Source organism: Symphalangus syndactylus, chromosome 18 (genome assembly GCF_028878055.3).
Source record: "Symphalangus syndactylus isolate Jambi chromosome 18, NHGRI_mSymSyn1-v2.1_pri, whole genome shotgun sequence".
In the NCBI taxonomy this organism is placed as follows: domain Eukaryota; kingdom Metazoa; phylum Chordata; class Mammalia; order Primates; family Hylobatidae; genus Symphalangus; species Symphalangus syndactylus.
This window is the reverse complement of record NC_072440.2, coordinates 55,067,830-55,084,520: the sequence shown is the minus strand read 5'-3', so window position 1 is coordinate 55,084,520 and position 16,691 is coordinate 55,067,830. Positions and strand designations below refer to the sequence as shown.

Here is a 16,691-nt window from a genome sequence, read left to right as displayed (position 1 = left end):
ACCCTATAGCGCTAGGAAGGCAGGAAAGATGGAAAAGGCTGTGGGGGATTGAGTAAGGGATTCGGGGAATGAGGGACAGTGACACTGTCTGTAGATGGGTTGGTTTAGCAGAGGGATTGGGAGTGGCTGGCTGGAGTGGTGGAAAGAACTGGGAACAGGGAGTCAGGAAGCTGAGCTTTTATTCATCTCAGCTTTGCTGCTGACAAGTTAGGTGATCTTGGGCCAAACTGGGCCAAGTCTGGGCCTTCCTGTGTGAAATGCATGCTCCCATCTCAAGGTCCTTTTCTACTTTACAGATTCTCTTGCTTTTAGAATGCTAATTTCATTGACTGTAGCCCGTTTCCTTCTCCAGAGACAGGATAACCTAATAAAATCGCCACTTAGGTGGGGCGTGTTGGCTCTTGCCTGTAACCTGTAATCCCAGCACTTTGGGAGGCTGAGGCAGGTGGATCACCTGAGGTCAGCAGTTTGAGACCAGCCTGACCAACAAGGTGAAGCCCTGTGTCTACTAAAAATAGAAAAATTAGGCGGGCGTGGTGGCAGGCGCCTGTAGTCCCAGCTGCTTGGGAGGCTGAGACAGGAGAATTACTTGAACCTGGGAGGCAGAGGTTGCAATGAGCTGAGATCGTGCCACTGCACTCCAGCCTGGACGACAGAGTGAGACTCTGTATGAAAAAAAAAAAAAAAATTACCCCTTAATGGTGGTTGGTCAGACAGCCAGCTTGAATTGCTATCTTTTTCCCAAACCCAGATGCCCTGGCTGAGGCACCAGTTAAAACTTTTATCTTAGGGAAGCTCTGGCAGTTGCCTCTTGCAGGTCAGGGGTTCCAAAGGGCAGAAGCTCCAGCATACCATCTTCTTGAGAATTTCCTATTCAGATTTCTATGGGATTAATGGCTCCTCCACCTTCTACCTCCCAGCAAGGCTCCCTGAGCTCTGCTTTATATAAGATAAGTGCTCTTGGGCTTCAGATGGATTCCATTTCATTTATCAAACGTTTCTTTGAGCACTTACTCTGTGACTGACATTGCCGGACCCAAACGAATACAGAGATAATGGTTGACTTAGTCCTTATCCGAATAGAGTGGACTCACCTATTGGTGAGGCCAAATTTAATGGAAATTTCCGAAAGCAATTCTGTCAAGGTCGGGCACGGCGGCTCACGCCTATAATCCCAGCACTTTGGGAGGCTGAGGCGGGTGGATCATGAGGTCAAGATATCGAAACCATCCTGGCCAACATGGTGAAACCCCGTCTCTACTAAAAATACAAAAATTAGCTGGGCGTGGTGGTGCTTGCCTGTAGTCCCAGATACTTGAGAGGCTGAGGCAGGAGAATTGCTTGAACCCAGGAGGCGGAGGTTGCAGTGAGCTGAGATCGCGCCACTGCACTCCATCCTGGCTATAGTGCGAGACTCCATCAAAAAAAAAAAAAAAAATTCTGTCAAACATCTCCCATTTCTCCCTTCAACCTAAAGAACATGGGAAAATAAATCAAGTGGACTGATAAATGGATTTCAAAGATGATGGTAGAATTTGTTATATTTGAGAAACTTAGCCTTAAAAAATTTATTCTGGTAGACTGTACTTACAAAGGTTTGTCGACTATAGTTGCAATAATAACAAGAACAATACCAGCTATTTTTTCCTGAGTGCCTGCTATATATGTATCATGCATTTTGGCAGAAGTTTTACATGCTTTATCCTATGGGATTATTTAGTGAAGGAGGCGCTATTAAAATCTCCATTTTTATTATTGTTTTAACCTTTTTTTTTTTTTTTTTTTGGAGACAGAGTCTTACTCTGTTGCCCAGGCTGGAGTGCAGTGGCGTGATCTCAGCTCACTGCAACCTCCACCTCCTGAGTTCAAGCGATTCTTCTGCCTCAGCCTCCTGAGTAGCTGGGACTACAGGCAAGTGCCACCATGCCCGGCTAATTTTTGTATTTTTGGTAGAGACGGGGTTTCACCATGTTGGCCGGGCTGGTCTTGAACTCCTGACCTCAGGTGATCCACCTGCCTCAGCCTCCCAAAGTGCTGGGATTACAGGTGTGAGCCACCCCACTTGGCCTTAACTATTTTTTTTTAAGACAGGATCTGGCTCTTTTTCCCAGGCTGGAGTGCAATAGCACAATCATAGCTCATTGCAGTCTTAAACCCCTGGGCTTAGGCAAGCCTCCTGACTACCTGGGACTACAGATGTGCACCACCACACCCAACTGATTTTTTATTTTTATTTTTTCTAGAGAAGGGGTCTCCCTTTGTTGCCCAGGCTAGGCTTGAACTCCTAGCCTCAAGCCATAACTCCAAGGCTAGGGCTGGCATTCTAGTGAAAATTCAAGCAGTCTCTTGGTGGGTGGGTTTTGCCTCAGCATCTGTGAGGCAGTCAAATGTCCAAAGGCCTAGATCCCACCCATCTCTACTTCAGCCATTTGCACCAGGTTAGATGAGGGAATCAAGAACTGATGAATTTTCAAAGTTTTTTTTTTTTGAGTACCTGTTTTGTGTAAGACCCTGTGATAGAGATGGGGGTTCTGGTGGGGAGATAGCAAGCCAGGTGTGGTTTTCCTCATAAAGGAGCTTACAATCCTCAAAAAATATTCTTGGCCAGGCACAGTGGCTCACGTCTGTAATTCCAGCACTTTGGGAGGCTGAGGTGGGTGGATCACAAGGTCGGGAGTTTGAGACCAGACTGGCCAATATGGTGAAACCCTGTCTTTACTAAAAAATACAAAAATTGCTGGGCGCGATGGCTCACGCTTGTAATCCCAGCACTTTGGGAGGCCAAGGCGGGCGGATCACGAGGTCAGGAGATCGAGACCACGGTGAAACCCTGTCTCTACTAAAAATACAAAAAATTAGCCAGGCGTGGTGGCGGGCGCCTGTAGTCCCAGCTACTAGGAGAGGCTGAGGCAGGAGAATGGCGTGAACCCGGGAGGCAGAGCTTGCAGTGAGCCGAGATCGCGCCACTGCACACCAGCCTGGGTGACAGAGCGAGACTTTGTCTCAAAAAAACAAAAAACAAAAACAAAAATTAGCCAGGCGTGGTGGCGTGCACCTGTAATCCCAGCTACTTGGGAGGCTGAGGCAGGAGAATGGTGTGAACCCGGGAGGCAGAGGTTTCAGTGAGCCGAGATCGTGCCACTGCACTCCAGCCTGGGCGACAGAGAGACTCCATCTCAAGAAAAAAAAATTAAGTCTATTTTTGCCACTTTTTTTCTTTTTTTTGGGACAGGGTCTCACTCTGTTACCCATGCTGGAGTACAATGGCATGATCATAGGTCACAGCAGGCTTGACATCCTGGGCTCAAGGGATTCCCCCTGACTTCAGCCTCCCAAGTAACTAGGACAACAGGTGTGTGTCACCAAGCCGGGCCAATTTTTTATTTTTTGTAGAGATGGGGTCTCACTATGTTGCCCAGCCTCTACTTCCTTTTCCATATGAGTTATGCAATAATATTGTCAAGTTCCATAAAACTGTTCATTGATGTTTTATGGAAATTGTGCTAAGTCTATTAATTGACTTGGGGAACACTGACCTCATTTTTAACCTTTTTTTCTTTCTTGATTTTTTTTCTTGAGATAGAGTTTTGCTCTTGTCACCCAGACTGGAGTGCAATGTCACTATCTTAGCTCACTGCAACCTCTGACTCCCAGGTTCAAGTGATTCTTCTGCCTCAGCCTCCTGAGTAATTAGGATTACAGGCGCCCACCACCATGCCTGGCTAATTTTTGTATTTTTAGTAGAGATGGTGTTTTGCCATGTTGGTCAGGCTGGTGTGGAACTCCGGACCTCAGGTGATCAGCCTGTGTCAGCCTCCCAAAGTGCTGGGATTACAGACGTGAGCCACCACACCCGGCTAACCTTTTATTCTTTTTTTTTTTTTTGAGACGGAGTCTCACTTTGTCCCCCAGGCTGGAGTGCAGTGATGCGATCTCGGCTCACTGCAAGCTCAGCCTCCCAGGTTCACGCCATTCTCCTGCCTCAGCCTCCTGAGTAGCTGGGACTATAGGCGCCTGCTACCACGCCCAGCTAATTTTTTCTTTTTTTTTGTATTTTTAGTAGAGACGGGGTTTCACTGTGTTAGCCAGGATGGTCTCGATCTGACCTCGTGATCCGCCTGCCTCGGCCTCCTAAAGTGCTTATGCGCCTGGCCTAACCTTTTATTCTTTTATCTCTCTTTCTCTTTTTTTTTTTTTTGAGACAGTCTCACTCTGTCACCCAGGCTGGAGTGCAGTGGTGCAATCTCGGCTCATTGCAACCTCTGCCTCCTTTGTTCAAGCGATTCTCCTGCTTCAGCCTCCCTAGTAGCTGGGATTATAGGCGTGCGCCACCATTCCCAGCTGATTTTTGTATTTTTAGTTGAGATGAGGGTTTCACCATGTTGGCCAGGCTGGTCTTGAACTTTTGGCCTCAAGTGATCCGCCCGCCTTGGTCTTCCAAAGTGCTGGGATTATAGGCATGAGCCACTGCATTCATTTCTCATTTTACTCTCTTTTCTCATTTTTACCCTTTGTAGCCAGGAATTATTTTGTACCCTTGTAAATGGCTCTAAATTCTGGGTCCATCCTTGCTGCTAATCCTTTTACTATGTTCCTCTTCACACTGGGAGAAATGCCCAGGAGGGACTCTTGCTTTTCTGCATAGGAGCTGTGTCTCCCAAAGGCTGCCCTTATGGGAGAGATGTTTGTCTTCATCTCTAATATACCAATTAAGAATCCTGCCTTAGTTGTCCAGCCCAAGATCCAGTGTTTCCTTGTCTGATTCTAGGGGCCCAGCCAGTCCCTAAGCTCATTCAAGCCTCAGGGGATCCAGGCTGGAATAGCAGTGGGGCCAATATCTGGGCAGAAGACCAAGAGACGGAACCAGGTAGGCAAACACCATCAGCTGAGAGGCCCTGTCTTTACATCTCCATCTAGTTTTCAAACTTATTATTATGACAAATTTCTTTCTTTTTTTTTTTTTTTTTGAGACGGAGTCTCGCTCTGTCGCCCAGGCTGGAGTGCAGTGGCGCAGTCTCGGCTCACTGCAAGCTCCGCCTCCTGGGTTCAGGCCATTCTCCTGCCTCAGCCTCTCGGAGTAGCTGGGACTACAGGCGCCCGCCACCACGCCCGGCTAATTTTTTTGTATTTTTTTAGTAGAGACGGGGTTTCACTGTGGTCTCGATCTCCTGACCTCGTGATCCGCCCGCCTCGGCCTCCCAAAGTGCTGGGATTACAAGCGTGAGCCACTGCGCCCGGCCTATTATGACAAATTTCAAACATAGAGAAAGTTAGAAAGAATATGTACATAATTGACCACCTAGATTCAACAAAGATAAACTTTTTACCATATTTGTCTATTTGGTCTCTCTCTTTCTCGCTGTTATTTTATTTTATTTTTTGAAACAGAGTCTCGCTCTGGCACCCAGGCTGGAGTGCAGTGATGGGATCTTGGCTCACTGCAACCTCCATCTCCTGGGTTCAAGCAATTCTCCTGTCTCAGCCTCCTGAGTAGTTGGGACTGTGGAGGTGTGCTACCATGTCCGGCTAATTTTTGTATTGTTAGTAGAGACTGGGTTTCACCATGTTGGCCAGGGTGGTCTTGAACTCCTGACCTTATAGTGATCTGCCTGCCTCGGCTTCCCAAAGTGATGGGATTACAGGTGTTAGCCACCGCGCCTGGCCAAAATATATATATTTTTTAAATTGACCGTATTAGCCATTTTATTTTATTTTATTTCCTTTTTCTTTTTTCTTTTTGAGACGGAGTTTCACTCTTGTTGCCCAGGCTCACCACAACCTTTGCCTCTGCCTCCCAGGTTCAAGCAATTCTCCTGCCTCGGCCTCCCGAGTAGCTGGGATTACAGGCGCACACCACCATGCCTGGCTAATTTTGTATTTTTAGTAGAGACGGAGTTTCTCCATGTTGGTCAGGCTGGTCTCAAACTCCTGGCCTCAGGTGATCCACCTACCTCAGCCTCCCAAAGTGCTGGGATTACAGGTGTGAGCCACCGTGCCTGGCCTATTTTTAAATTTTTTTTAGAGATAGAGTCTTGCTCTGTTGCCCAGGACGGAGTGCAGTGGTGTGATCATAGCTCACTGCAGCTTTGAACTCCTAAGTTAAAGAGATTCTTCCTCCTCAGCCTCCCAAATACCTAGGACTATGGGTGTGTGCCACCACACCTGGCTAATTTTTTTATTTTTATGTTTTAATTTTTTCTTTTTTTCTTTTTCTTTCTTTTTCTTTTTTTTTTTTTGAGACAGAATCTTGCTCTGTCACCCAGGCTGGAGTGCAGTGGCCCAGTCTCGGCTCACTGCAACCTTCGCCTCTTGGGTTCAAGTGATTCTTCTACCTCAGGCTCCTGAGTAGCTGGGATTACAGGTGCATGCCACCATGCCTGGCTAATTTTTGTATTTTTAGCAGAGATAGCATTTCACCATGTTGGTCAGGCTGGTTTCAAACTCCTGACCTCTTGATCCACCTGCCTTGGCCTCCCAAAGTGCTGGGATTACAGGTGTGAGCCACTGTGCCTGGCCTATATTTTAATTTTTATATTTTTAGAGACGGGGTCTTGCTGTGTTGCTCAGGCCGGTGCATGCACCACCACAGCCCACTAATTTATGTTTTTTTTTTTTTGTTTTTTTTTTGTAGACATGGGGCTTTGCCATGTTGCCCAGGCTCTTCTCAAACTCTTGGGCTCAAGTGATCCACCTGCCTCAGCCTCCCAAAGTGTTGGGATTACAGGCGTGGCCAGGCCCAAAATAATTATTTAATTAAATCGAATAACAAGGCCATATTCAAGTTTCCCCGTTTACCCACAAATATCTCTTGTAGCTGGTTTACTTAAGCCAGGACCTAATCAAGGATCACATGTTGCATTTTATAGTTATTTTTCTTAAATCTGTTTTAATCTAGAACAATCCCTTTACCTATAGACTTTTGAAGAAAGAGATGTTTTAATGATCCGTATTGTGAATTTGTGTAATTATTTCCCTGTCATGTTATTTAACTTGTTTCTTTATCTGCATATTTCCTGCAAACTGAAATTTAGATCTAAGATGCTTGATTTGATGCTGATAAAACATTTTTGGCAAGAACACATCCTGGATGTTGCCTGTGGTTCTGCCGTACCACTGGAGGCTGTCCCGGCCAGGCCGTTTCCAGGGTGGAGGCTTGGGTCAGGCTTCCACTCCCAGGTAGAGAACAGGCAAGAGAGAAACAGAAGTGGGGGTAGGTGGAGCCTGGAGACTTCCCTCGGCAAGCTCCTGTAACTAATCTCTGGATGTGCACCAAAGCAGGGAGTCCCACTTCCCCACCATGCTCAGGAGGCCAGTTCAGGCTCAGATTCTGGGGCAAGAACCCACAGCCAGAATTCAGTCACCCAGAGAGCATGGGCTGCAGCTGAAGGACCTACCAGGAGCTTGACAACAGCTCTGGTCTCCTTGTCCTAGAACTGAGTGGTGGTGATGTGGCATCACATAAGGAAAGAGCAGGCTTTGGATGCAGACTAAGCTCTGCAGTTTTTCAGCTTTATTTTATTTTATTTGAGAAAGAGTCTCATTCTGGGCCGGGCGCGGTGGCTCACGCCTGTAATCCCAGCACTTTGGGAGGCTGAGGCGGGTGGATCACGAGGTCAGGAGATCGAGACCATCCTGGCTAACATGGTGAAACCCCGTCTCTACTAAAAATACAAAAAAAATTAGCTGGGTGTGGTGGCGGGTGCCTGTAGTCCCAGCTACTCGGAGGCTGAGGCAGGAGAATGGCGTGAACATTCTCCGGGAGGCGGAGGTTGCAGTGAGCCGCGATAGTGCCACTGCACTCCAGCCTGGGCGACAGAGCGAGACTCCATCTCAAAAATATACATATATGCCTCAATAAAGTTGAAAAAAAATTGTCCTGCAGGCTGTAGTTCGTGGTCGAAGGCTTAGAATATTATTCCTAAGGCCCTTCTCCCTTCCTGATTGTGGTTTTGTAGAGGCACCAACACTGCTGGTAGTGAGAATTGACAACATCAGCTTCTAAGTGAGGGAGTGTGGCCCAGTGGTTAATATATGGGCCATGGAGTCACCTGAGTTCAATTCTGCCTTCCCCAATGACTAGCCATGTGACCTTGAACAAGTGATGTCCCCAGACTAGTCAGCTTTTCAGGACTCAGTTTTCTCATCTCTACAATGACAATGGTTATATCTGGAAGATTAAATGATGCCACACATGTAAAGCATCTGGCACAATGTAAGTCCTCAAGTAATATTTCTCATTAGGAACTCTTGCCACTAAGCCCAGTGACCCATTTAGTACCTGAACCAAATGAAGTGGAGCTTGCAGTGAGCCGAGGTCGCACCGCTGCACTCCAGCCTGGGCCGACAGAGCGAGACTCTGTCTCAGAAAAAAAAAAAAAAAAAAAAAAGATTTTAAAAAGGTGATGAATTCAAGTTGTGTCTTCAGAAGTTCAGATTTGGGCTTATTTTTCTTGGGTAATCTAGGAGGGTCGATTTTGCACTACCGATCTCCACTCCACTCCAACAAATGTTGCTCCTAAAATGGCCGTGGGACCTTCATTACTTTCTCAGCAAAAGTGAATTCTCGGCTGGGCTTGGTGGCTCATGCCTGTAATCCCAGCACTTTGGGAGGCCAAGGGGGGTGGATCATCTGAGGTCGGGAGTTCAAGAACAGCCTGACTAACATGGAGAAACCCCGTCTCTACTAAAAGTACAAAATTAGCCCAGCATGGTGGCGCATACCTATAGTCCCAGCTAGTCAGGAGGCTGAGGCAGGAGAATCACTTGAACCTGGGTGTCAGAGGTTGTGGTGAGCCTAGATCGTGCCATTGCACTCCAGCCTGGGCAACAAGAGCGAAACTCCGTCTCAAAAAAAAAAAAGACGTGAATTCTCACATACTTGTTTCAGACAGGTTTTTTTTGTTGTTGAGACGGAGTCTTGCTCTGTTGCCCAGGCTGGAGTGCAGTGGCGCCATCTCAGCTCACTGCAAGCTCTGCCTCCCGGGTTCACGCCATTCTCCTGCCTTAGCCTCCAAAGTAGCTGGGACTATAGGTGCCCGCCACCATGCCCAGCTAATTTTTTGCATTTGTAGTAGAGATGGGGTTTCACCGTGTTAGCTGGGATGGTCTCGATCTCCTGACCTCGTGATCTGCCCGCCTCAGCCTCCCAAAGTGCTGGGATTACAGGCGTGAGCCACTGCGCCCAGCTCAGACAGGTTTTTAAGATACTGCTAATATAGCCTTTGGAATGAAGGCACTCTGGCTGTCACTAGGGCGTGGTCACTGCCCAGGGACTCCTGCCCATAGAGGAATGAAGCCCCACCCAGAAGCACCGTCTGCACCCCTGTGAAACCCCAGCAAGGGCTGCCACATTCCCTGGCTTATGGGTGCAGCAGTGTGAACCGGGAATAAAACCTGGGGCCTTTCAGAGTGGCAGAGGAGGCTGAAGAGAGGTGGAGACAGCCCAGCTGCACTCCCGGGCCAATGCAGACCCCTGGTCTAAAAGGAGTCCCCTAGAATGGGTCAGGCCAGAAATCCGTTCTAGTCCTCAGTTCCCCATGTCCTCTGTCCTCTGTGTCTCTCACCAATTGCATAGGCTCCTCTTGTCTTTCTCTCCTTCCCTCCCTGCCTGCATCTTCTCAACAGATGCCCTGTGCAGTCAACAAATAGCCACAGGCCCCCCAAGCAAACAGGGGCATTCTCACCAGTATGAGTGCTCCCAAAGGGCTGTGGGGTCCAGTCACGTGGGAATGGGGCACAGGTGGGGCTCATTCGCCTGGCCTGTTGGTTGAACTTGCCCCCTGGGGTGTGGCCATAGAGTTGTGGTGGGGAACCCCTTTTTCATGTACCCTGAGTAGGGGAAGCTGAGTGGAGAAAGTAGGGGGTAGGACTCTGCTGAGCAGGGCGAGGCCCACGGTTGTCTCATGACATTAGAAACATGAAATGAAACTCGAGGTCTTGAGTCATCCCTGTGATTGAGGCTTTTGGACTGGCTTTTTTTTTTTTTTTTTCCGAGACGGAGTTTAGCTCTTGTTGCCCAGGCTGGAGTGCAATGGCATGATCTCAGCTCATTGCAACCACCGCCTCCTGGGTTCAAACGATTCTCCTTCCTCAGCCTTCCTGAGTAGCTGGGATTACAGGCACGCGCCACCACGCCCGGCTAATTTTGTATTTTTAGTAGAGACCGGGTTTCTCCATGTTGGTCAGGCTGGTCTCAAACTCCCGACCTCATGTGATCCGCCCGCCTCGGCCTCCCAAAGTGTTGGGATTACAGGCGTGAGCCACTGCGCCTGGCCTCGGACTGGCTTTTACCATTTTGAACAGAAAGTCTGCAGCGTGAACAATGGCTCAGGTTAATGAACGCTTCAGTCTAAGTGATTTAGCTGGTGCGGACCCGCTCCCTCATTGATCTTCCTCATTCCCAATTCCAGCAGCAATTGAAGTCTGCGCCACACAATTTAGAACCTGCTGCTGTTCCTGTTGTTTCCTACGAGTTGGTCTTGCCTTTCCAGCAAGAATTAGAAGCTCCTTCGGGACTGAGATCAAGTTTGTCTGATACTCCTGTAACCTCCAACACCACTCAATAAATACCTCTTGATTAGATCAGACAATATCTGCATTGCGGTGAGCCAACTTGGCACAGAGAGGCACTCAATAAATGCTTGCATGAAGGAGTGATTTTTTTCTGTTAACAAAGGACGAGACAGACCTTTCTGAAATTTTGCAGGAGGTACTTACATCTAAACTTGGTCTGCTGATTATGACAAATCTCCGCCCTCTCTTCTGAAATCACTTCCTTCAACTAGTGAAGTAGGTTGGTATAAGTATTCCTTACTTACAGTGTTGCTGGCTGAATGGTGTCTCCCCCAAAATTCATGGTTTTGTTTTGTTTGAGACAGGGTCTTGCTCTGTTGCCCAGGCTGGAGTGCAGTGGCACAATCATAGCTCACTGAGCCTCGACCTGCTGGGCTCAAGGGATCCTCCCATCTCAGCCTCCCAATGTGTTGGGGTTATAGGTGTGAGCCACCACGCCTGGCCCAAAACTCGTGTGTTGAAGCCTTAATGCTCAGTATCTCAAAAGGTGACTGAACTTGGAGATAGGGCCTTTAAAGAGGTGATTAAATTAAAAGGAGGCCCTTAGGGTGGGCCTAATCTAATCTGACTGGCATCCTTATGGGAACGGGAAATTCGGAGTGGGAAGAAACGCAAGGGTGCTTGTTGGCACACTGAAGAGAGGCCTCAGAAGAAACCAAGCTTGTCAACACTTTGATCTTGGACTTCCAGCCTGCAGAACTGTGAGGAAGTACGTTTCTGTTTTTTGAGTCACCAAGATTGTGATATTGTGTGATGGCAGCCTCAGCCAACTAACACAGAGAGAAGTTGAGGTCTCCAGAAGGGAAGTATCTTCTGTCACGGAGTAAGCCCTTAAGCTGTCCAGAATTTCCCAAGGTCATGTGTCCCTACGTGCGGGCACTCCTAAAGGGGTGCCACAGCCTAGCCGTGTCCTGGATTTACTCCTTCTTTTTTTTTGAAACGGAGTCTTGCCCTGTCGCCCAGGCTGGAGTGCAGTGGCGCAGTCTCAGCTCACTGCAAGCTCCGCCTCCCAGGTTCATGTCATTCTCCTGCCTCAGCCTCCCGAGTAGCTGGGACTACAGGCGCCCACCATCACGCCCGGCTAATTCTTTTGTATTTTTAATAGAGACGGGGTTTCACCATGTTGGCCAGGATGGTCTCGATCTCCTGACCTTGTGATCCGCCCACCTCGGCCTCCCAAAGTGCTGGGATTACAGGCTTGAGCCACCATGCCTGGCAATTTACTCCTTCTTATGCTCCCTGCATACCAAGCCAAGGGTCTCTGTCTCTGTGGGGCATTCTCCCCTGGATCCTGGCCACTCCATACCCCTCCCCACCCTCTCACACTTCCACCTCCACATCCCTGCAAGCACCCATGTGAGATGTGCCCTGCCACACTGCAAGGAAGTGCAAGGCTCACACGGTGTTGTGCTGGGGTGACTCCAGAGAGCTTCTTCCAGGGCTCCATTCTCTTTGCATGGGTGGACAGCATCAGGCAGTTCCATCCACGGGCTGCCTAGTCTGAGCAGTTGCCAGCATCAGGGTAGGGCAGACCTCTGAGGCCAGGCCAGTGGGTGGGCAGAAGCCATGCTCCCAGGCACCAGCCAGGAAGCTGGATCTAGGGGTGGGCATGTGGAAGTGGAAATTCCAACAATGTCTGGGAGAAAGACAGGTGAGGCACAACAGTCAGAGGACCAGAAGGAAACTAGTGAGTGGAGGCCTGGTCGGGCCATCTGGGCAACTGCCTGTTTGTTTAAGAGATCCAGCTCTGAGTGTATGGAATTGAGAGACCTGGGCCCAAGGGGCAGAGGGTAGGGGACTCCCATGCAGTTTATGCCCTGGAGTTCTTTTTTTTTTTTTCTTTTGAGACGGAGTCTCACTCTGTCGCCCGGGCTGGAGTGCGGTGGTGTGATCTCAGTTCACTGTGACCTCTGCCTCCCAGGTGCAAGTGATTCTCCTGCCTCAGCCTCCGAAGTAGCTGGGATTACAGGCGCCCACCACTACGTCCAGCTAATTTTTTTGTATTTTTATTAGAGACGGAGTTTCGCCATGTAGGCCAGGCTGGTCTCAAATTCCTGACCTCATGATTTGCCTGCCTCAACCTCCCAAAGTGCTGGGATTACAGGCGTGAGCCACCTCGCCTGGCCAACACCCTGGAGTTCTCTCTCATGTATCCGTCAGATTTTGTTTGCCCCCTTTCTCCTACCTGCACCTAGATAACTGTTTTCTCGCCTGGATTCCCGTTTTCCAGCGTCAGCTATGTGTCACACTTTGCCAGCTTTTGCCCAACCATGTAGGACATGATCTGAGCACACAAACACCTTCCAGGTTTTAAAAACTGTTCGCAGTTAATCATTGCAGGCACATCTCAGTTACTGAGGCTGGCCTTTGGAAGTGTCTTCTAGGTAGAATTTGACTAGCAGAGAGTAGCACCTTTGAGGCTGGTGTGGACTGCCTCATTACATGGTGCCACCTTCCCCACGTGGCCCCTCAGTGTGATACCCAGGGCTTTGTCTGCGGGTGGGGTGTAATAGCAAACACTCTGTGAAAGGGAGTCTGCCACTCCCCTTCGCTACCCGCCACTTTGATCTAACCTAGCTGGGTGCACTGTTGTCCTTGGTTTGCTTCTCCAACACTGCAGTTTCTGTGTCACCTTAAGCCCTTGAAACCTAGTGACCCACCTTCTGAAATGCCTCTGCAGCTCCATCAGTCGTCCTAGAAAGACAGCATTGTCCATCCTCAAGGAAGATATCCATCCTAAAGAAAGATTCAGCTAGGATATACAATGGTTCTCAAACTCGACCATGCATGAGGATCACTGGAGGGGTGGTTAAAGCCGATTTCTGAGTCCCCGCCCTGGAGTTTCTGAGTGGGGAGGTCTGGGAAGGTGAGGCTGCTGAGTCTGGCCAGGGGCCGTGCTCTGAGACCCACAGAGCTAGGATTACGTACTGTGCCATCTTTCTGAGTGTGTGCGACTGAACACTTGCTTTTACCATTCTTTCTCAAACACTCTCTTGCGAATGTTGAGGAGAGCCTGGATCAGGATCCTGGATAAGAGCTGATGAAATAGAACCAACAGTGGGTCTCTGGGCCTAGTTAGCCCTGAAATGTAGTTGGAGCTGCGCCTGATATTTCACAGGCTGCTTCTTGACTCATGTTTGAAATTTTTTTTTAATCCAGTGTTATTTATTCTTTCTTTGAGACAAGGGCTTGCTCTGTTGCCCTGGCTGGAGTGCAGTGGCACAATCATAGCTCACTGTAGCGTTGACCTCCTGGGCTCAAGTGATCCTCCCGCCTCCCAAAGTGCTGGGATTAGAGGTGTTAGCTACCACACCCAGGCAAACTCTAACAAAATACTGTAGAGAATAAATCACAATAAAGCAGGTGCAGTGGCTCATGCCGGCAATCCCAGCACTTTGGGAGGCCAAGGCAGGAAGATCGCTTGAGCTCAGGAGTTCAAGACCAGCCTAGGCAACATAGCGAGACCTCATTTCTACAAAAAAAATTTTCAAAAATTAGGCAGGCGGCCGGGCGCGGTGGCTCACGCTTGTAATCCCAGCACTTTGGGAGGCCGAGGCGGGCGGATCACGAGGTCAGGAGATCGAGACCACAGTGAAACCCCATCTCTACCAAAAATACAAAAAATTAGCCGGGCGTGGTGGCGGGCGCCTGTAGTCCCAGCTACTCGGAGAGGCTGAGGCAGGAGAATGGCGTGAACCCGGGAGGCAGAGCTTGCAGTGAGCCGAGATTGCGCCACTGCACTCCAGCCTGGGCGATAGAGCGAGACTCCGTCTCAAAAAAAAAAATTAGGCAGGCATGGCAGCACGTGCCTGTGGTCCCAGCTGCTCAGGAGGGAGACTGAGGTGGGGGGATCCCTTCAGCCTGAGAGGTCCAGGCTGCAGTGAGCTATGAATGTTTGCACCATTGCACTCCAGCCTGGCGGGGGCAGAGCAAGGCCCTGTGTCTAAATTAAAAACTAAGAAGTCGCCGGGCACGGTGGCTCACACCTGTAATCCCAGCACTTTAGGAGGCCGAGGCAGGTGGATCATGAGGTCAGGAGATTGAGACCATGCTGGCTAACATTGTGAAACCCCATCTCTACTAAAAATACAAAAAATTAGCCAGGCGAGGTGGCGGGCGCCTGTAGTCCCAGCTACGTGGGAGGCTGAGGCAGGAGAATGGCGTGAACCCCGGGGGACGGAGCCTGCATTGAGCCGAGATCGTGCCACTGCACTCCAGCCTGGGTGAAAGAGCGAGACTCCATCTCAAAAAATAAATAAATAAAATAAAATAAAAACTAAGAAGTCCAGGGAGGCTCAGCTGAGTTCTCTGTTTAAGATCTTGCAGGCTGAGATCAAGGTGCTGGCAGGGCTGCATTCCTGACCGGAGGCTCTGGAGGAGTCTTCTCCTACACTCATGTAGGTTGTGGGCTAATGTCAGCTCCTGGAGGTTGTGGGACTGGGACCCCTCTTTCCTTGCTGGCTGTCAGCTGGGGAAAAGTCTCTGCTACTGTAGGGTGCCTTTTCTCCCTGTCATGCTTTCTGACGGCCCTGAGTCCCTCCCACCCTTCAAATCTCTGGCTTTTTATGTTGAATCTCTCTGGCTCCAGCCATAGACAGCTCTCTGCTTTTAAGGGATCATGGGATTAGATTGGGTCCACCTGGATAATTGCAGCTAATCTCCTCATTTAAAGGTCCATGACCTTAATTAGATCTACAAAGTTCTCTGTGCTGTATATAATACAACATATTTTCAGGATTAGGGCACGGAGGTCTTTAGGAAGACATTCTGCCTATCACAAATAGGTAACACGGTTGAATAAAAATGAGAATACCATCTAAGTGATGACAGTGAAGTCTTATTCCTACTCCCTGTCCTTTCGGCCTGATTCTTCACCCATCTGAAGAGCTTGCCACTTGTATTAGTCTCTTGTTTATCCTTCCAGAGTTTCTTTTTCGAAAACATAGCCATGAATAGCCTAGATGCGGTAGCTCATGCCTGTAATCCCAGCAGTTTGGGAGGCGGAGGTAGGTGGATTGCTTGAGCCCAGGAGTTCGAGACCAGCCAGGGCAACATGATGAAATCCCACCTCTACAAACACAATACATAAATGAATAAATAAAATTAAGGCCAGGCGTGGTGGCTCATGCCTGTAATTCAGCACTTTGGGAGGCTGAGGCGAGTGGATTACCTGAAGTCAGGGGTTGGAGACCAGCCTGGCCAACATGGTGAAACCCCGTCTCTACTATTTTTTTTTTTTTTGAGACGGAGTTTCACTCTTGTTGCTCAGGCTGGAGTGCAATGGCGCAATCTCAGCTCACTGCAACCTCTGCCCCCTGGGTGCAAGTGATTCTCCTGCCTCAGCCTCCCAAGTAGCTGGGGTTACAGGCGTCTGCCACCACGCCTGGCTAATTTTTTGCATTTTTAGTAGAGATGGGGTTTTACCATGTTGGTCAGGCTGGTCTCCAACTCCAGACCTCAGGTGATCCACCCGCCTTGGCATCTCAAAGTGCTGGGAGTACAGGCGTGAGCCACCGTGCCCGGCCACCTTTTTGGTTTTTATTTTTTATTTTTGGAGATGGAGTCTCGCTCTGTGGCCCAGGCTGGAGTGCAGTGGCACAATTTCAGCTCACTGCAATCTCCGCCTCCTGGGTTCAAGTGATTCTCTTGCCTCAGCCTCCCCAGTAGTAGCTGGGACTACAGGCGCCCGCCACCATGACCGGCTAATTTTTATATTTTTAGTAGAGACGAGGTTTCACTGTTGGCCAGGCTGGTCTCAAACTCGTGACCTTTTGATCCACCCGCCTTGGCCTCCCAAAGTGCTGGGATTACAGGCGTGAGCCACTGCACCTGGCAAAGGTTTTTTTATAGTGCATAGAAAAAGTTCTTCATCTATCTTTATAAAACATAGGACTTGGTAAATGGGTACCATAATTTACTTAACCGGCCTCTTATTCACAGACTATCGGTCTATTCCTGATATTCTGCCATACACTCTGTAGCTACCCGTGCTAACTTCATACACACACATCATTCCTTACATGTGACCACTGATTTTTGTTTTTTACTCTAACATCTCTAAGGCTAGAGGCAAGTTGGGGTGGTAACAGTCTCTTGTGGGTACACAACTTGTCCATGGG

At 49.0% G+C, this 16,691-nt stretch overlaps 1 protein-coding gene across 6 annotated transcripts in view; it reads left to right on the top strand.

The window, feature by feature from the left end:
* Positions 1-16,691, top strand: part of ADA2 (adenosine deaminase 2) — a 70,218-nt gene that overhangs the window by 623 nt on the left and 52,904 nt on the right. The window contains exons 2-3 of one of the 6 annotated variants that reach the window (XM_063623291.1): positions 4,769-4,867; positions 10,410-10,792. The exons of 4 other annotated variants lie outside the window; for them this stretch is intronic. The gene's annotated coding sequence lies outside the window, so the exon portion shown is untranslated. The remainder of the gene's footprint in view (positions 1-4,768; positions 4,868-10,409; positions 10,793-16,691) is intronic. One more of the 6 variants, XM_055251907.2, reaches the window with a different exon arrangement.